Source organism: Ovis aries, chromosome 5, assembly GCF_016772045.2.
Source record: "Ovis aries strain OAR_USU_Benz2616 breed Rambouillet chromosome 5, ARS-UI_Ramb_v3.0, whole genome shotgun sequence".
Classification (NCBI taxonomy): domain Eukaryota; kingdom Metazoa; phylum Chordata; class Mammalia; order Artiodactyla; family Bovidae; genus Ovis; species Ovis aries.
This window is the reverse complement of record NC_056058.1, coordinates 79,917,127-79,938,933: the sequence shown is the minus strand read 5'-3', so window position 1 is coordinate 79,938,933 and position 21,807 is coordinate 79,917,127. Positions and strand designations below refer to the sequence as shown.

The window sequence follows — 21,807 nt, the reverse complement described above, 5'->3', positions numbered from 1 at the left end:
TATATAGTTTCATGTTCATTTTGGCCACCAAATAAATTATTTTTAAAACAATAATAATAGAGCTATTAGGATTGCAGAGTTGTTAGAGACCCTGTAATGGCTAACATTCAGGAAGCATTGCACCAGGCATTCTGGCCTAAACATTTTGTATACATTAACTTTCTAAAAGGTTTTTATTTTGTATTGGGGTATAGTTGATTAAAAATGTTGTGAGAGTTTCAGATGGACAGCAAAGGGTCTCAGTCATACATACACCATATCGATTCTCCCCCAAACTCTCCCCCCAGAGAGGCTGCCACATAATATCGAGCATAGGTCCCTCTGCTAGCTAGTAGCGCCTTGTTGTTTATCCATTTTAAATATAGCCGTGTGTACATGTTGATCCTAAACTTCCTAACCATCTCTCCTTCCCCGCATACCTTCCCCCTAGCAACCAGACCCCCATTAACTCTTCACAACAACCCTTACGAAGTAGGTACTATTTTTACCACTATTTTCATTTTAAAGGCAAGGAAACTGAGGCACAGACCGGATAAGTACTTGCCCAAGGTCAAACACTTCACCCCGGAATCTGTATTCTTAGTCATGCATCTATACTGCTTCAATCTTCCCTTTCATCAGAGCATGCAACCTCATACCTCCAAATTTAAAATTATTAAATAAAATTGGTACAGGCCCTGGGTTTCTTATCCTTTTAATGCTTCTGCCACTTGGAAAACTCTAAAGCTTGCTGGAAAGAGTGACTTTAAAAGATCTGCCCTCTTTAACAGACTCAAAAAAGATATTATCTGCCTGAGACAAACAACCATAAGCAAGAAACTCATTTTTTAAATTATTTTTTTTTTATTTCAAACAGATTACTAATAGAAGAGCACATTCACAAAAGGTTTAACCAGCAGTGTGAGTGACAAAAGAAAAGCCAGCAGCCTACAAGAGCAGAATAACACTCTTTCAGCACCACCAGGTCATTAAAAAAAACATTCAAATTTATGGGTAGTCCAGCCACCTTATCAAACGAAAACAATATAAAAATCTCACAGCTCTGAGGTGGAAAGAGGAGAACCTACTCCACAGAAAAGAGGAAAACTCATGCATCAATCACATAGCTGGCCCAATGTTAACAACTTCTAAACAGTGAAGGTGAAAGAACATTTGTTCACCAAAAGGTCACTTTCTCCATTGAGGGGGAAGGTTTAGGGGCACACGTTGGAAAGTTTGCCTCAGTGTGCATGTTATTTTACCCTTGGGCACCATTTGCTTATGAAACAAGGTTGGTGGTGGAGCAATTAGTCTGGCAGCTAATCAATGTCATTGTACTGAAAGCTTTCAGGAAATGATCCCAATCTAGAAGAATGATGCTTCAATGCTGGATTTGCTTCTCATGGAAAATACCAAGCACAGAGGCTGCTCCCTTGGGAGTACACACTTGCCCTCAGTCAGTCAGTATTTACTAAGCGTCTATAAAGTACTTACACTACAATCTGTGCTTGGGAACACTAGTCAAACCCAGTTTCCTCCCTATAAATAATTTAACATCTTAATTGGGGGGGAATTAAAAACTGTAATCACATCAGAAACAGAAAATATATTTAAATGCAAGAATTGGCAAAATGTCTTGAGTTTTTCTATTTCTCTTTCTCTATTTGATACACAATTCAAGTTACAACCTTTATTCCAATTGACTGAACTCTCAGAAAATACCTGAACCTACTTAGGTCAAGTATTTCCAAACTACCCAACACATAATCAATGGTAATCGATATATATGCGTGGATGCTTAGTGTGCATGCTAAGTCGCTTCAGTCGTGTCTGACTCTTTGCAACCTATGGACTTAGCCCGCCAGCCTCCTTGTCCATGGGATTCTCCAGGTAGGAATACCGCTATGGGCTGCTCTCCTCCAGAGGATCTTCCTAACCCAGGGATTGAACTTGACTCTCTTATGTTTCCTGCATTGGCAGGCAGGTTCTCTACAACTAGCGCCACCTGGGAAGCCTACTTCATGTATATGCTGCTGCTACTGCTGCTAAGTCTCTTCAGTCATGTCCCACTCTGTGCAACCCCATAGACGGCAGCCCACCAGGCTCCCCCATCCCTGGGATTCTCCAGGCAAGAACACTGGAGTGGGTTGCCATTTCCTTCTCCAGTGCATGAAAGTGAAAAGTGAAAGTGAAGTTGCTCAGTCGTGTCCGACTCTTCGTGACCCCCATGGACTGCAGCCTTCCAGGCTCCTCCATCCATGGGATCTTCCAGGCAAGAGTACTGGAGTGGGGTGCCATTGCCTTCTCCAACTTCATATACATAGGGCAGAGCAAATAGAAGCACAGGTCTCACTCAGTGAGTAGTTGTTGAAGCAAATTGAAATCTTGCTCAATTATACCCTTGGGCTGCAAGGAGATCCAACCAGTCCATTCTGAAGGAGAGCAGCCCTGGGGTTTCTTTGGAAGGAATGATGCTAAAGCTGAAACTCCAGTACTTTGGCCACCTCATGCGAAGAGTTGACTCATTGGAAAAGACTCTGATGCTGGGAGGGATTGGGGGCAGGAGGAGAACGGGACGACCGAGGATTAGATGGCTGGATGGCATCACGGGCTCAATGGACGTGAGTCTGAGTGAACTCCAGGAGATGGTGACGAACAGGGAGGCCTGGCGTGCTGCGATTCATGGGGTCGCAAAGAGTCGGACACAACTAAGCGACTGAACTGAATTCAACTGAAGAAGATTTTGTTCATGAATCTGAGAATGATTCACTAATCACCAGTGACTATGCTTTTGGGTTTAGAGAAATCTTCTCCTCAGCCCAACCTGCATTCATTTCTGTAGGAAAGCTTTTGACTGCAAGGCATAACTTCCTAAATAAACCTTTGCTGTCCACAAAATGCTAATTTGCTACTGTTTAAGGTAACTTGTTTTTTAATACTGACCTGGCCCTGAATATAATTCCACCCAAAATTCTCTGTTGTCTTATATATGTTTTACAGTAAAGGGAAGAAAGGTAGTGAAACATAAAGAAAGTTAAGCTGAGTACTGCAGCCACAAAATTAAAAGACACTTGCTCCTTGGAAGGAATCCCATGACAAACCTAGACAGCGAATTAAAAAGCAGAGACTTCACCTTTGCTGACAAAGGTACAGTTAGTCCAAGCTATGGTTTTCCCAGTAGTCAAGTACAGATAGAAGAGTAAAACCATAAAGAAAGCTGAGCACCAAAGAATAGATGCTTTTGAATTGTGGTGCTGGAGAAGACTCTTGAGAGTCCCTCAGACTTCAAGGAGATCAAACCTGTCAATCCTAAAGGAAATCAACCCTGAAAATTCACTGGAAGGACTGAAGCTGAAGCACCAATACTTTGGCCACCTGATGCAAAGAGCCCACCCACTGGAAAAGACTCTGATGCTGGGAAAGATTGAAGGCAAAAGGAAAAGAGGGTGACAGAGGATGAGATTGTTAGATAGCATCATGGACTCAATGGACATGAGTTTGCGCAAACTCCAGGAGATAGGGAAGGACAGGGAGGCCTGGGTCTATTAAAGCCCAGGGAGTCGCGAGGAGTCAGACACGACTTAGCAACTAAACAGCAACAACAAAACTGGATAAGAAAGTAAACATGAGTTGAGATGAGGAGGAGGAAGCTGCCAGCCTTCCATTTTCCAGCCCTACCTTGTGCCAGGAGGACAACTTCTGTTTGAAGAAGTTCAGGCTCCTGCAGTTCAGGATGACTGAAGTAAAGAAGTTTCCTTATCCTCTCACTCTTTCTCCTGTGTGTGCTTAGTTGCTCAGTCATGCCCCACTCTGTGAGACCCCATGCACTGTAGCCCACTAGGCTCCTCTGTCTGTGGAACTTTTCAAGCAAGAATCCTGGAGTGGGTTACCATTTCCTTCTCCAGGGTTTTTTCCTTACCCAGGGTGGCACCCAAGTCTCCTGCACTGCAGGCAGATTCTTTACCTGCTGAGTCAGCAGGGAAGCCCACTCTTTCTCATGCAAAGCCAGTTAGATACAAATACACTGATCTGAAATGTTAGACCATGAACCACAAGTTCTTACAATATGGTAGAGCACCTATTCAGCACAAATACACAATTTAAATGCCAAAGCCTTTGACTGTGTGGATCACAAGAAACCATGAAAAATTCTGAAAGAGATGGGAATACCAGACCATCTGACCTGCCTCTTGAGAAATCTGTATGCAGGTCAGGAAGCAACAGTTAGAACTGGACATGGAACAACAGACTGGTTCCAAACAGGAAAAGGAGTACGTCAAGGCTGTATATTGTCACCCTGCTTATTTAACTTCTATGCAGAGTACATCATGAGGAACGCTGGGCTGGATGAAACACAAGCTGAAATGAAGCATGCTGGGAGAAATATCAATAACATCAGATATGCAGACAATACCACCCTTTATGGCAGAAAGTGAAGAAGAACTAAAGAGCATCTTGATGAAATTGAAAGAGGAGAGTGAAAAAGTTCGCTTAAAGCTCAACATTCAGTAAACTAAGATCATGGTATCCAGCCCCATCACTTCATGGCAAATAGATGGGGGAACAGTGGAATCAGTGGCAGACTTTATTTTGGGGGGCTCCAAAATTACTGCAGATGGTGACTGCAGCCATGAAATTAAAAGACGCTTACTCCTTGGAAGGAAAGTTATGACCAACCTAGACAGCACATTAAAAAGCAGAGACATTAATTTGCCAACAAAGGTCCATCTAGTCAAGGCTATGGTTTTTCCAGTAGTCATGTAGGGATGTGAGAGATGGACTATAAAGAAAGCTGAGCACCAAAAAATTGATGCTTTTGAACTGTGGTGTTGAAGGAGACTCTTGAGAGTCCCTTGGACTGCAAGAAGATCCAACCAGTCCATCCTAAAGGAGATCAGTCCTGGGTGTTCATTGGAAGGACTGATGCTGAAGCTGAAACTCTAATACTTTGACCACCTGATGCAAAGAAATGACTCATTTGAAAAGACCCTGATGCTGGGAAAGATAGAAGGCAGGAGAAGGGATGACAGAGGATGAGATGGTTGGATGGCATCACCGACTCAATGGACATGAGTTTGGGTAAACTCTAGGAGACAGTGATGGATGGGGAGGCCTGCTGTGCTACAGTCCATGGGGTCACAAAGATTCAGACATGACTGAAGGACTAAACTGAACTGAAATGTATTTTTTAATATTCATAAACTATAACCAAATTCAAACCACATCTAATCTTTGTCTATAAGTCAGATATGACCTGAAGTCAACCAAACCTTTAAGGGGGTAAGTAAAAATTGCCCAAGATTCCATCGTATGTCCAATTAAAAAAAAAAAAGTATAATTCCTCTCACCTTCCTACTTTTTTTAGTCTACTTCCCTTGGGTTCCTCCCCTTCCCGTAGTCAGTTACAGTCAATCCTCTTATCTGTGGGTTGGTAGGGCTAACTGTACTGTAGTCATTTTATATAAGGAACTTGAGCATCCTTGGATTTTGGCATCTATGCAGGGGCGGGGCAGGGGGTGGTCCTGGACCAATGTATATTCAAGGGACAACTACATCATCATAATTCAAAAATGTTACAGGGAGTCTTTTATATGTCTGCTGGGCAGTGGGGATGCTGTGTAAACAAAACAGATGCAACTGTTCCTACCTTCCTGTCTGGTGACAACACCAGGCTTCAAACAAGGACATTTACACCCAGAGGCTTAAAAATCAGTCCTCATAGGAAAAGCAAGCTATGGTGGAATGTTCAGTTCAGTTCAGTTGCTCAGTTGTGTCTGACTCTTTGTGAGCCCATGAACTGCAGCACACCAGACCTCCTTGTTCGTCACCAACTCTCGGAGTCCACCCAAACCCATGTCCATCGGGTCAGTGATGCCATCCAACCATCTCATCCTCCGTCGGCCCCTTCTCCTCCTGCCCTCAATCTTTCCCAGCATCAGGGACTTTTCAAATGAGTCAGCTCTTCGCATCAGGTGGCCAAAGTATTGGAGTTTCAGCTTCAACATCAGTCCTTCCAGTGAACACCCAGGACTGAAGGATGGACTGGTTGGATCTCCTTGGTTGAACGGTTTTCCCACTAAAAGGAATTATTACATTCACTTGAGAATGTCAAAGTGGTTTCCAATAACAAATAGCAATGAGACACATCAAAGGCAGTGTACCAAATACACTGCTCTGACAACAACACAAGCAAATAATTGTCATCAGCGTGCATGACATCCTAAATTTTTCACTGGAGTGTAGCTGACTTACAGTGTTGTGTTAGTTTCAGGTTTTCAGCAAAGTAAACCATTATACATATATGTGTGTGCATGTATATGTGCATGCTCTGTTACGTCTGGCTCTTTGCAACCCCATGGATTGTATCCCACCCAGTTCCTCTGTCGATGGAGTTTTCCAGGCAAGAATATTGGAGTGGGTTGCCATTTCCTACTCCAGGGGATGTTCCTGACCCAGGGATTGAACCCATGTCTCTTGTGTCTCCTACATTGGGAGGCTGATTCTTTACCACTGCACCACCTGGAAAGCCCATACATACACATATATCCACTTTAAATACAAATAACCTCGTCTGAGAGGAGCTGCTGAATTATGGTCCTGAAATGCAAACCTCATACTAAGTCCCTGCCCTCACTGTCCTTCTCTTATTCCTGTATTCCTTCTCCACTCCCCCTTGCCCCAGGTTTTATACAGGCTACTAAGATACAACCAGTCCATTCTAAAGGAGATCAGTCCTAGGTGTTCTTTGGAAGGAATGATGCTAAAGCTGAAACTCCAGTACTTTGGCCACCTCATGAGAAGAGTTTGCTACTGCTAAGTCGCTTCAGTCATGTCCGACTCTGTGCGACCCCATAGATGGCAGCCCATTAGGCTCCTCTGTACCTGGGATTCTCCAGACAAGAATACTGGAGTGGGTTGCCATTTCCTTCTCCAATGCATGAAAGTGAAAAGTGAAAGTGAAAAGTGAAAGTGAAAAGTGAAAGTGAAAAGTGAAAGTGAAGTCGCTCAGTCGTGCCTGACTCTTAGCGACCCCATGGACTGCAGCCTACCAGTCTTCTCCATCCATGGGATTTTCCAGGCAAGAGTACTGGAGTGGGTTGCCATTGCCTTCCCCGTGCAAGGAGTTGACTCATTGGAAAAGACTCTGATGCTGGGAGGGATTGGGGGCAGGAGGAGAAGGGGACGACAGAGGATGAGATGGCTGGATGGCATTACCAACTTGATGGATACAAGTCTGAGTGAACTCTGGGAGTTGGTGATGGACAGGGAGGCCTGGCATGCTGCAATTCATGGGGTCGCAAAGAGTCGGATACAACTGAGTGACTGAACTAAGTCAGCAACCTAATGCCAGGTCATTCTGAACTCATACACTGCATGTTTAGGTCTAGTTCTCTGTAACAATCTCCTCTTCAGCTGGTTGTGATCGTCTCATACGAAACTGACCATGACTTGAGTTAATTACAGTCAAAACCAAAGCATAGTAAGAAGCTGGTAAAATCCCTTTAACAAGGAAACACGACACTGTAAATCAACTATACTTCAATAATAAAAAAAAGAAGCAGAGGGCTCTCCTGTATATTGCAGGATATTTAGCAGCATCTTTGGCCTCTAGCCACTAAATGCCAATGCTTTCGGGTGTCTACAGATTTTGACACAAATGAAACATCTTGCTGTTGTTGAATGGGAAGAACATCCACCTTTGCAAGACTCTGGCTATAGTAGTAAAAGAAACCGAAGGCAATGAACAGCCTGGGAGTGGTGGGAAGCAAGTGAGTTACAGGTGGGAGCTGATCCTCAGGGCAGGTGGCAGGAGCCTGGGGACCAGAACCTTCAGGAGCCGTCACAATGGATGGCTTCAACACTTAACACTCATACATCATTTTTCACTAAAATGGTCCTTCCCAATGCAATTGTCCATCTTCTTCACTAGATTGCTCTCCAAATGCCTCTGGCTATTTTAAAGATCAAATATTTTCTCAAAGGGCAAAGAGTTGCTATAGTAAGAGCACTCAAGAGAATGAGACACAGGCATGTTGAGAGAATATGTTGAGACTAGAAAGCAAAACTTTCCACGATGAGCATTTTGAAAGGGACAACACTTATGTGAACATGCAAGTTTTAACATGCTTGTGTGTCAGTTTAATTACTTGATAGTCATAACACCATTCCTTGCATTTACTCTAAGGAAATGCACAAAAATAGGACACCAGACAATTCTATGACTGAAAAGGATAGAAAACAAAAGGATATGAAATAATTAGAGGTTTCTACAATATACTGAAAAATGCTTAGACTTTGGAAATCAGGTAGAGCTGGGTTCAAATCCTGACACTGTCTCTTACTAAGCATGCAATATCAGGCGATTTTCTTAAATTATCTGAGAGAGAGTTTACTAATGTAAAATGGAAATAAAAAATACCTACCTCTTGAAATCACTGTGAGGATTAGTAGCATAATACATTTAAGTACTAGCATGCCTGGTGGCTCAGTGGTAAAAAGAATGCCTGCCAGTGCAAGAGATGCAGGAGACATGGGTTTAATCCCTGGGTCGGGAAGATCTCCTGGGGAAGGAAATGGCAACCCACTCCAATATTCTTGCTTGGAAGATACCATGGACATAGGAGCCTGGCGGGCTATAGTCCATAGGGTTGCAGAGTTGGACATGACTGAGCATGCATGCAAAAATAATGCCTAACTCTACACTCAGAAGAAGCTGTATATAAAAGGACTACATGTGTGCATGCTAAGTTGCTTCAGTCGTGTCTGGCTTTTTGTGACACTACAGAGGGTAGCCCACAAGTCCATGGGATTCTCCAGGCAAAAAAAACAGGAGTGGGTTGCCATGTCCTTCTCCAGGGGATCTTCTCAATCCAGGGACAATATAAAAGCTCTATATCTCACAAAAGACCTAGAATGCTATTCTAACCCCAACAATGATGTAAACTGAGAAGGCAGGCTGAAAATATTCCTCTTTTCATTCAACAAATATTACTGAGTGCTGGTTCCTCTACTAGGGGTAGAACAGTAAACAAGATAAAGGATTTTACTACAATGAAATCTTCAAAATACCTGCAGCTCACAGATCCCTATAGAAAGGAGAAGAGTATAACAGCAGGTCTAAGAAATAATGTATTTCAGATTCATGGCATCTGTCTTGCCTGGAAAAATGGGCCTTAATTATATTTATATAATTAATATCTTTTTACATCCTTTCAGTTTATGTCCAAATCTTTGCGACCCCATGGACTGCAGCACACCAGGCCTCCCTGTCCATCACCAACTCCCAGAGTTTACTCAAACTCATGTCCATAGAGTCCATGATACCATCCAACCATCTCATCCTCTGTTGCCCCCTTCTCCTCCTGCCTTCAACCTTTCCCAGCATCAGGGTCTTTTCAAATGAGTCATTTCTTCGCATCAGGTAGCCAAAGTAGTGAAGTTCCAGCTTCAGCATCAGTTCTTCCAATTAATATTCAGGACTGATTTAGTTGCAAGAAACAGAATCCAACTCTGAGTAATACCAGCAAAAGAGAATTCATTTCAAGGTGCAGTGTGGCTGAGAGAACCAGAGGCCTGAAGAAGCAGAATCAGGAAGGGCAGGGACCAGAGACACTCCTGAGTTTTCCTGTATCCACAGAGCTGCCATGTGGGTGATTCTGCTCCACTTATTTTGTTAGTTTAGCCTCCATTCTTGCGTCTTCCCTCTCAGGCCCCAAAGCCCCAGAAGAGTCTAAAAGCCTATTTTAGGACACATATCAACCCCTCAGCTAAGGAAGATCAAATCTCCTTTAATTATAATCTCAGCAAGACTGTCCAACTAGCAGAGGCCATTCACCAAAAGGAAATTGGAATAGCATTACTGAAAGATAACGACTGAATGATGGTGACCAAAATAAAACATACAGTAATAGTAATAACAACAGAAACTAGCTTTTAATGAGCACTCATGCAGTATTGGGGCTTCCCTGGTGGCTGAGATGGCAAAGAAGCTGCCTGCAATGCAGGAGACCTGGTTTGATCCCTGGGTCAGGAAGATCCCCTGGAGAAGGGAATGGGAATCCACTCCAGTATCTTGCCTGGAGAACTACATGGACAGAGAAGCCAGGCAGGCTACAGTCCTTGGGGTCACAATGAGTTGGACACTACTTAGTGATTAATATTTTTTATTTTATGTAGTATTAGGTACTATGTTAAGCATCCTATTGGACTATTTCCACAATCCCAGAAGGTAGAAAGTATAATTATGTTTAAAGATTAACAAACTGAGCTCAGATATGTTAAATGATATACCATGTGTAACACAGCACCAAGTGCAGGCGGCGGCGGGCGGCCGGCGCACTAAGCAAAGCGCAGTCGAGAGCTACCCCATGTCCGAGGTTAGGGGCAGTGGCCTAGAGTGCCAGGCTGCGACGGCGCAGGAACGGCCGAGAGGAGCTACCCAGCGTCCGAGGTCAGGGGCGACGGCCAGGAGGAGATACCCCGCATCCGAGGCCAGGGCCGGCGGCAGGAAGGAGCAATCCCACACCTAGCTGGCTGTGTGGGCCCAGGAGGGCCTAGGGGACCCATCCCACACTGAAGGTCAGGAAGGGCAGCGGGAGGAGATACCCCTCATCCAACATAAGGCGCAGCAGCTGTGCTTTGCTGGAGCAGCCATGAAGAGATACGCCCAAGGCAAGAGAAACCCAAGTAAGATGGTAGGTGTTGCAAGAGGGCATCAGAGGGCAGACACACTGAAACCATACTCACAGAAATCTAGTCAATCTAATCACATTAGGACCACAGCCTTGTCGAACTCAATGAAACTAAGCCATGCCTGCGGGGCAACCCAAGATGGGTGGGTCATGGTGGAGAGGTCTGAAGAGCGTGGTCCACTGGAGAAGGGAATGGCAAACCACTTCAGTATTCTTGCCTTGAGAACCCCATGAACAGTATGAAAAGGCAAAATGATAGGACAGTGAAAGAGGAACTCCCCAGGTCAGTAGGTGCCCAATATGCTACTGGAGAGCAGTGGAGAAATAACTCCAGAAAGAATGAAGGGATGAAGCCAAAGCAAAAACAATACCCAGCTGTGGATGTTACTGGTGATAGAAGCAAGGTCCGATGCTGTAAAGAGCGATATTGCATAGGAACCTGGAATGTCAGGTCCATGAATCAAGGCAAATTGGAAGTGGTCAAACAAGAGATGGCAAGAGTGAACGTTGACATTCTAAGAATCAGCGAACTAAAATGGAATGGAATGGGTGAATTTAACTCAGATGACCATTATATCTACTACTGCGGGCAGGAATCCCTCAGAAGAAATGAAGTAGCCATCATGGTCAACAGAAGAGTCCGAGATGCAGTACTTGGGTGCAATCTCAAAACGACAGAATGATCTCTGTTCGTTTCCAAGGCAAACCATACAATATTACAGTAATCCAAGTCTATGCCCCAACCAGTAATGCTGAAGAAGCTGAAGTTGAATGGTTCTATGAAGACCTACAAGACCTTGTAGAACTAACACCCAAAAAAGATGTCCTTTTCATTCTAGGGGACTGGAATGCAAAAGTAGGAAGTCAAGAAACACCTGGAGTAATAGGCAAATTTGGCCTTGGAATGCGGAATGAAGCAGGGCAAAGACTAATAGAGTTTTGCCAAGAAAATGCACTGGTCATAGCAAACACCCTCTTCCAACAACACAAGAGAAGACTCTACACATGGACATCACCAGATGGTCAACACCGAAATCAGATTGATTATATTCTCTGCAGCCAAAGATGGAGAAGCTCTATACAGTCAACAAAAACACGACTGGGAGCTGACTGTGGCTCTGATCATGAACTCCTTATTGCCAAATTCAGACTGAAACTGAAGAAAGCAGGGAAAACCGCTAGACCTTTCAGGTATGATCTCAATCAAATCCCTTATGATTATACAGTGGAAGTGAGAAACAGATTTAAGGGCCTAGATCTGATAGATAGAGTGCCTGATGAACTATGGAATGAGGTTCGTGACATTGTACAGGAGACAGGGATCAAGACCATCCCCATGGAAAAGAAATGCAAAAAAGCAAAATGGCTGTCTGGGAAGCCTTACAAATAGCTGTGAAAAGAAGAGAATGAAAAGCCAAAGAGAAAAGGAAAGATATAAGCATCTGAATGCAGAGTTCCAAAGAATAGCAAGAAGACATAAGAAAGCTTTCTTCAGCGATCAATGTAAAGAAATAGAGGAAAACAACAGAATGGGAAAGACTAGAGATCTCTTCAAGAAAACTAGAGATACCAAGGGAACATTTCATGCAAAGATGGGCTCGATAAAGGACAGAAATAGTATACACCTAACAGAAGCAGAAGATATTAAGAAGAGATGGCAAGAATACACAGAATGTACAAAAAGGACCTTCACGACCCGGATAATCACGATGGTGTGACCACTCATCTAGAGCCAGACATCCTGGAATGTGAAGTCAAGTGGGGCTTAGAAAGCATCACTATGAACAACGCTAGTGGAGGTGATGGAATTCCAGTAGAGCTATTTCACATCCTGAAAGATGATGCTGTGAAAGTGCTGCTCTCAATATGCCAGCAAATTTGGAAAACTCAGCAGTGGCCACAGGACTGGAAAAGGTCAGTTTTCATTCCAATCCCAAAGAAAGGCAATGCCAAAGAACGCTCAAACTACCGCACAACTGCACTCATCTCACAAGCTAGTAAAGTACTGCTCAAAATTCTCCAAGTCAGGCTTCAGCAGTACATGAACTGTGAACTTCCAGATGTTCAAGCTGGTTTTAGAAAAGGCAGAGGAACCAGAGATCAAATTGCCAACATCCGTTGGATCATGGAAAAAGCAAGAGAGTTCCAGAAAAACATCTATTTCTGCTTTATTGACTATGCCAAAGCCTTTGACTGTGTGGATCACAAGAAACTGTGGAAAATTCTGAAAGAGATGGGACTACCAGACCACCTGACCTGCCTCTTGAGAAATCTGTATGCAGGTCAGGAAGCAACAGTTCGAACTGGACATGGAACAACAGACTGGTTCCAAATAGGAAAAGGAATACATCAAGGCTGTATATTGTCCCCCTACTTATTTAACTTCTATGCAGAGTACATCATGAGAAACGCTTCACTGGAAGAAGCACAAGCTGGAATCAAGATTGCCAGAAGAAATATCAATAACCTCAGATATGCAGATGACGCCACCCTTATGGCAGAAAGTGAAGAGGAGCTAAAAGCCTCTTGATGAAAGTGAAAGAGGAGAGTGAAAAAGTTGGCTTAAAGGTCAACATTCAGAAAACGAAGATCATGGCATCTGGTCCCATCACTTCATGGGAAATAGATGGAGAAAGAGTGGAAACAGTGTCAGACTTTATTTTTGGGGGCTCCAAAATCACTGCAGATAGTGACTGCAGCCATGAAATTAAAAGACGCTTACTCCTTGGAAGAAAAGTTATGACCAACCTAGATAGCATATTCAAAAGCAGAAACATTACTTTGCCGACTAAGGTCCATCTAGTTAAGGCTATGGTTTTCCAGTAGTCATGTATGGATGTGAGAGTTGGACTGTGAAGAAGGCTGAGCGCCGAAGAATTGATGCTTTTGAACTGTGGTGTTGGAGAAGACTCTTGAGAGTCCCTTGGACTGCAAGGAGATCCAATCAGTCCATTCTGAAGGAGATCAACCCTGGGATTTTTTTGGAAGGAATGATGCTAAAGCTGAAGCTCCAGTACTTTGGCCACCTCATGCGTAGAGTTGACTCATTGGAAAAGACTGTGATGCTGGGAGGGATTGAGGGCAGGAGGAAAAGGGGGCAACAGAGAATGAGATGGCTGGATGGCATCACTGACTTGATGGACATGAGTCTGAGTGAACTCCGGGAGTTGGTGATGGACAGGGAGGCCTGGCGTGCTGCGATTCATGGGGTCGCAAAGAGTCGGACACGACTGAGTGACTGAACTGAACTGAACCGAACACAGCTAGAAAATTGAAACCTATTCTGATACCAAAAATGTGCTGAATTGCTGTTCTGTTTTGCCTCTTTTCTTAACTTTGGGCCGTAAATAACCAAGTTTTCAATACTCGAAACTTTGGTTTTTTTTTTTTTAAAGGAAAAAAAACCTCCTATACTGTGATAAGTACATTTGGTGTTGGCAGTGAATGATAATCTAGCTACAGAATGGGAAGCAGCAACCACAGAGCTTATAAATGAAACATAGAAACCCAGAATCATGTTTTGCAAAAAAGGCAAATGGCAATTCATTGAGTACAGATATTTTCCTCATCTCTCTGTAGCTTAGAAACTGTTAACCCTGACATTGAACAAGTGACTTACTGCAAATTGGATTTCAACCACCAGCATGAGCAGGCTCTCAATCAAATGTCTGTGGAGTAGCCAAGCTCAGTGAAAAACAGAGTATACAGATATCGTCTGCAATGTTAGTTCTATCTTTACAATGACTTCTCTGTTGCTGAATTGATAGAATGAAAGTTGAAATAGCCTCTATTTGCAAAATTTGAAATAAACTAAAGAATATGTCTATGCTGTACTTTTCAAAAATTTAAATAATCTCATCCATAGCTTAAATAGTGCTAATTAATAAGAGTCAGTGTGCAGAACTGGGTGACCAGCCACCTTTCCTCCAGTGCCCGTCCATGAGCAGTGTGCCCACTGGTCCTTTGAGCCAGTCACAGACCCAATCCTGGGTGCAGTGTGGGTGATGGGACAGAACCCCGGCAAGGACCAGATGGTCTCCATACAAGTCTCAGGGCACCTCTGCATGTCTTCACCTGTACCTGTACCTGTACCTGTTTTCAGTAAATAGCTAGCTCCACGACTTGCTCTAAGGACTAGATAAATAGCACTGTAAATTGCTTGGAACCAGTTCTCTTCAGGTGGTTCCCTAGAAGCAGAGTGTGAGGTAGGGTTTCTTGTGAATGTGATTTTTTAATAAAAGAGTAAGAAAAGCAGAATAGAGCAGAATAAGAAATCTGAACAAGGATGTGGTCTCCTCTGGAAACTGCTTTAGCCTGATCCATGGGAAGACCTGGAGCAGCAAGTGTCCTACAGAGGCAGGGGGTTGGTCATTGGCCTTGGTTAGAGGCTTAGGAAAATGGTGGGATGGGGGACCAGGTGGCAGTTTTATGAAGAAGAGGGTAGCAGTAAGCATTAACGATCAGTCCTCAGGTAAGTGGTTTTGAGCAGAGAACCAACAGCATCTATTCACATGCTTGTGTGGCACATGGTTAAGTGCTTGATAAATATTAGCTCTTTATCTTATCCTCAACCTAGCAAATATTTATTGAGCCCAGGAGCCTTGTTAGGCAACGAAGGTATGAAGATGAATAATGTATAGTTCCTGTCCTGGAAGCGTTCACAGTCAAGCTGGAAAGACAGGTGAACACTGGACTATAAAAAATGCAATGGGAAGTAAGAGAAATTAGAGCCTCTTCTCACACCCCGCCCCCTTTCTTTGAATGACCTCCTTTCATCCAGTCTAAGGGCCCAGGGTCTTTTCTTTGCTAGCCATCTCTCCCCTGGCAACACCCAATGTCCAGATCTATATTTCAGAAATCTTTTTGTTTTCTTTTTAACACCTAGCACAGATATATGTATGATAATGGTAGTGGTTTAATCAATAAATCAAAGCAGTGCTTTCAAATTGCATTAGTGAGCATGAAATCAATAAAGTACATCCTACAACTTGTATTTTTAAAAATATAAGGAGACTAGAGCATAATAGAGGGGGGAAAAAATATCAGAATGCATCATAGTGGTAAGTAAAGCTAAAGGTAGATATAACTATGGTCTTTGAATGTATACATCTATATATTTGTATCTGTATATGTGTATGTATTAATAGACATTTTTCCCTTCCTGCTTTCAGGGTAAATGTTTTTCTTAAAATGGATAACCACCAAAAACATTTGAGAAACACTAGCCAAACTAGACCTGGCTATTAGTTTGCTAACGTAGTATTTCATTCAGATAACATACAGCCCCAAATAGGTCACAATACAATTTCAGAATGAAAGTATGAAATCTGAGGTAGCAATTTCAAATAACGTTGCAAAACAAAGGGGTAAATATTTTGGTTAGCTGTGTCTTCCATCACCCCTCCTGTTAATAACTCTGCTTTTTCTATAAGGTTTTTTAACGTCTTACCAAGTTCAGAGCTGTGTACTGAGCATACAACAAACAGAAAGACATAGGCCATCTAGGCGTTTATCATTTCACAAATACAAGTTGACAATTTTAGTTAAGTGTGGTAAATGCTATAACAGAAGCATGCAGCTGCTAGAATATGAATTTAAAACCTGCCCAGCACAAGGTCCCTTTTCCGGTCAGCGTGAGGAACAGCCGGTGGCTGCCCTCGGGGGCCTTACAGTCTTATTTGGCAGACATAATACATGAAGAGATAAAAATACCAATAACACACAAGTATTTTTTGAAGCAGGGAGGGGATTTTGATTTTTTTTTTTTTTAACTCCAGAAAGACAAAGGAGAAGTACAAAACCAGGAGACTAGCTTGATTCTGGAAAGTTAGCCTGGGCCACAGATTCATGAGCAGGGGCCAGAGAAATGCAATTAAGCACAGGTATTGCTGTTTAGCCTAGAACACAATTAACACAGGCACTTATTGAACGAGTGAACACAGGCAAATACCAGATTGCCGATGAGTGGGTTGCTCCTCTGACCATTCCTTATAAGCAACAAGAATGTAGTTAACAAGGATCTGCCTCACACTAGATTTACCTAATCTAAGAAAGATCAGCACAAATCTGATGAAAATGACAAGACCTTGAAAACCCATTTCCTGTGATTGGCAATGAGTGGTGAAACCAAGAATGTAATACCTACCTTAGTCCATTCAGACAGTTCTAACAAAAATATCATAGAATGGGTGGTTTAAACAAGTATTTCTTTCTCACAGTTCTGGGATGTGCAAAATCAAGGTTTTTGGAGATTCAGTGTTCGGTGTTTCTCAGTTTCTAGACTGTTTGCTCATTGAGTCCTCACTGGTAGGAGAGGCAAGGAAGCTCTCTGGGGCCCTTTTATAAGGGCCCTAACCCCATTCATGAAGGCTTGGCCTTTATGACCTAGTCACCTCCTAAAGACTTCTTCTTCAAACACCCTCATGCTGGCGAGTAGGTCTCAATGTGTAAACCTGGGGAAGACACATTCAGTCTGTTGCATCCTCCCTTGACCTTCCTAAATCTGTATCTTTCCAGCATGCAGAATACATTCAACCCATCCAAGAGCCCCCCAATGTTTTAACTTGTTGCAGTATCAGCTTTAAGGTCTAAGTCCAAGCTCTCGTCTAAACATCATCTAAATCGTATACGGATAAGACTCGTGGTGTGAGTCATCCTGAGTAAATTCCTCCCCAGCTGCAAACCTGTGAAACCAAACATGCTATGCACCTCCAAAGACAACAGTGGGACAGGCACAGGAGAGACAGTCCAATTCCAACAGGGAGAAACAAGCAAGGAGCAGCAGCCTCACGTAAATGCAGAACCTAATGAGGCAAATAACATTAAACCTTCAGGCTCAAGAATAATCCCCTTTGGCTCAGTGCTCTGCCTTCCGGGCTCATAGCATGGCAACATCACCCCTGCTGGGGGTGCCCCCCTCCTCCCAATGCCACCATTCTCCTGGGCTGGGGGCAGGTCCCCCGTGGCTCCAGGCCGCTCTAACCTCAAACCTACGAGGAGACTGCCATGCCCCTGAGACTGCATGCTCTGCATGCCAGTGGGGACAGTGCCATATAGATGCCACCACGTTTTGCTGCCTGAATCTTTCTGGAGGTCTGGCCTTCAAGGCCAAGCTGCACTGAGCTCCCGGTAGCTGAACCTGGGATGGGCAAGGAGCACTAAACCAGAGGACAGGGGGGCAGGGGGCACCCAGGTAGAGTCTGTGATGTGAGAGAGCTCCAGCCTTACACACAGGGGTCACATGGGCACAGTAGCACCCACTTTGAAACCACTCTGCCTACCCGTCTGTCCCCCTCTCTCTACACTAGGGACCTGTGACGGGATTGGCAGCTCTGATTCTCTCTCAGTCACCTTCTAGGTCATTCTTCCATTGCTTTGGAGTAATTCCTGGCTTCTGTTCAGATGGGCTTCCCTGATAGCTCAGTTGGTAAAGAATCCACCTGAAACGCAGGAGACCCTGGTTTGATTCCTGGGTTGGGAAGATCTGCTGAAGAAGGGGTAGGCTACCCATTCCAGTATTCTTGGGTTTCCCTTGTGGCTCAGCTGGTAAAGAATCTGCCTGCAATGTGGGAGACCTGGGTTTGATCCCTGGGTTGGGAAGATCCCCTGGAGAAGGGAAAGGCTACCCACTCTAGTATTCTGGCCTAGAGAATTACATGGACTATATAGTCCATGGGGTCACAAAGAGTAGGACATGACTGAGCGACTTTTACTTTCTGTTCAGATGGCTGAACCATACTAATTTAGTCAAACAGGCACTTGGCCACATCTTCAGTGTTCTTACTTTTCTCAGTATGAATGGGCTGAGAATTTTCCAGATCTTCACTTTCTTTCTTTGCTCAACAATTCCTTCTTTAAATAATTTCTCTCAAATTTTACTCTAAGTGTCAGGAAGGGCCAAGGCTCACCTTCAACACTTTGTTTAGCAATTTCTTCAGCTAAATACCCAGTGTCATTGCTCTCAAGTTCTGCTTTCAATAAAATGCTGGAACATGAACACGATTCAGCTAAGCTCTTTGCCCCTTTATAAGGATGGCCTTTCCTCCACTGTTTAATAATATGTTCCTCATTTCCAAATGAAACCTCATCAGAATGGCCTTTACTGTCCTTGTTCCTGATAACATTCTGTTTAGGACCACTTAGGCATTTTCTAAGATTGAGGTTTTCTCTACAACTCTCCATTTTTCTTTTTGACTTTCACCAAAACTGCCTTTAAAGATCCATTCATGTGAATGTGGTTTTCCCTGGTGGCTTAGATGGTAAACAATCTGCCTGCAATGTGGGAGACCCAGGTTTGATGCCAAAGTCAGGAAGATACCCTGGAGAAGAGAATGGTGACCCACTCCAATATTCTTGCCTGGAGAATCCCATGGACAGAGGGGACTGGCTACAGTCCATGGGGTTGCAAAGCGTCAGACATGAGTAAGCGACTAACATACACAGGCTCTTTCTAACACACATTAAAACTCTTCCTGCCTCCACCCACTGTCCAGTTCCAAGGCCGATTCCATATTTTTTGTATTTGTTACAGCAGCACTCCAATTTCTTGGTTCTAATTTCTGTCTTTTTTTATAAGCCACAAAGTCCTTGGTACTCCTTGTAAGGAGCCCAAGCATACTTAAAACAATACCTAAGGAACAAAAGGAAGATGATAATTGGGATGGTTTGGAGGAAACAATGCTAACATGTGGTAGGAAAATCTAAGATTTGAATTATTTTTACTTAGCATTACTTCTTTTTAATCAGTTTTACTGAAGTATTATTTATACAACATAATTTGGAAGTTTTTAAGTGTATGATTTGAAGAGTGTGGACAAATGTATATATACAGCAGCTTAACCAACACCATCAATATATGGTACAAATTCATCACATTGAAAATTTCCACATGTCCCTTTTACTTTAAATTATGTCTAAAGGAAGCACTAAGGTTAATAAATTTAACCCCTAATATTATACACACATAAGCAAAAGGCAAACCCTGTTATCTCTAATTGAGATCTCTTAATTCCTCAGCAAATATATCAAGAACAATGAAAAATCAAGAGCTATAATTTAACAGAAACATAGATAGCAAAAAGATAAACTTTCTCCAGAAGAGTAGTCTAACAGTTCATTTATATAATAGGTCCTACTTTCATCTGTATCAGTTTGATCAAAGTGCCTGCGCAATATTGTCATCTTCAGAGACAATGGGTACTTTTCAGGGGGGATGGAAGACGAGCTCTCTGTCCTCAGAATAAATTCTCCTTTGAAAAGGTACCAATCAGAGAGACCAAAGAAGGAAAAGGCCTGAACATTCTCAACAGTCATCTAGTTACACAGACTTGTTCCCATGTCCTGTATAAGGAGTTATTGTTGACCCCAGTTCCACACAAGAACATTACTCTCAGTAACCAAGTGGTCATGGGGATGACTATATAAGTTTCAGACAGATGTTTTTATTAAAAAAAAGAAAGAAAGAAGCCAGATGGGAGTATTAAAGGCAGGAACCAAATTAAGCTGAAGATTACCCAGAAAGATAAAAAGATGACTAGGAGAGTAACAGCCAGTGGTGACCGGAGTCAGAGTGCAGCCGGCCAGCCCGTGCAGACGGACGTGGCTCAGACTTGGCTCAAACCCAAAACAAGCACAAAGTACCCATATCCCAAGCAACCAGAGAATGAACCGTGTGCTAAGCAACTGAATCATCACATGTTACAATAAGGTCTACAGTCCCTTCCCAGGAAGAATGTTTTAAGAATAAAAAGAAATCTCATTGCTGGGCAGGATGAACCCCACATACTCTTGCCCAGAGGCAAGAGACAAGCCAGCAATGAATAAAATACAACATTGACTCGCATACCCCAGCCTGTTTTCAATCAAATTTCAAAGAAAGTAAAATATGTAAAGAAAACACAAATTTAAATTTTCACCCCCTAGAAAAGCTAGATCAAAGGGTTCCTATTTTATAGTTTCAAAAATGTTAGTCCCATTAAATATTTTCTGGCCTGCATGAACCTTTCCCACAATAATCAGTGTTCTGGAGGTTGAGCGTCTGATCAGCTACTAAAACCCCTCAGCTGTGAATTTGAATTGTGATTGTTTACAGCTTGTTTTCTCTTAGAGTTGAAACCTAAGAACAAATGCTAATTCAGTCTGAGATACTGGGTGTTAAGTTTTAAAAATATGAATTTGGGGGAAGGGTACACAATTCAACTCACAACAGAAATAAACTAATGATTTATTTTAAAAAAAGGAGGAGTGCTAATTTACCTAATTGTCTTGCTGTGTGCCCTGCATAAAAGCACCGCAGAATACCACAGAGTCTGCAAAACACACAGATATATGTGACTCTAACTGATATCTGCTCTATTCCTTGGCAGGGAGCAAGGGAATACCCCGCTAGGAAGGATCTCTCGGGTCCCTGCTAGCTGCTCTCACTGTAAATGTCCATCTCTCCTCATTCCAAGCTTACCCATCATCCTGCAAGTCCTCAGGAATCTTCAGGGCCTCCTTCCTTTGATGCAGATTCAGGTTAAACCCGAAAAAGTTGTAGTTAACGTTCTCCTGAATGTCAGTGGAAAGATTGAAGCCCCAGAGAAGACGAGACGGAGGGAGATTTGGCGGCAGGAAGCTACCACCACTGACTCTGAGGAGACTGCTTTAATTAAGAGCAGCTAGGTGCTGTTTTACACAAGATGACTCCCCAAACAATTAGATCACCAGCTGAGTGTTTCTCAAATCACCTGGATATCTTATCAAAATGGATGTTCCGATTCTGTAGGCCTGGAGTGGTGGATACAAGACTATCTGCAGTTCACTCCCAAGTGATGTCAACTTTGCTGGTCCATGGGCCGCTGATAATTTCTTTCTTTAGGTTTTCAGGTGTCCAGTTTTACTAGACTGCACTATTTTTAGCTGAAATAAATGGTCCACACTATCTGTTCCTAGAAGTAAACACTCTTATTTTGATTTTGCTTCCTCTATTGTTTACTTGATTTTTTTTATTCAAAGGTAAACTTATGAATTATGACAACTAGGTCACTTAATTCATCCCTCCCCATCCTCTCTATGCGTCATTGCTGTTAATCATCACTATTAATTACTGTTCCTGCCACACCTGGAATTTTAAACATTTTAAAATCTGTATTCTTAT

General features: G+C 43.0%; 1 long non-coding RNA gene across 1 annotated transcript in view; it reads right to left on the bottom strand.

Annotated features, from left to right (window-relative positions):
- The window catches only part of LOC132659837 (uncharacterized), a 249,081-nt gene extending 227,765 nt beyond the window's left edge, over positions 1–21,316 (bottom strand). Inside the window, exon 1 of the long non-coding RNA XR_009600734.1 lies at positions 21,127–21,316. This is a non-coding gene — a long non-coding RNA (uncharacterized LOC132659837). The remainder of the gene's footprint in view (positions 1–21,126) is intronic.
- Between the last annotated feature and the right edge of the window lie 491 nt (positions 21,317–21,807).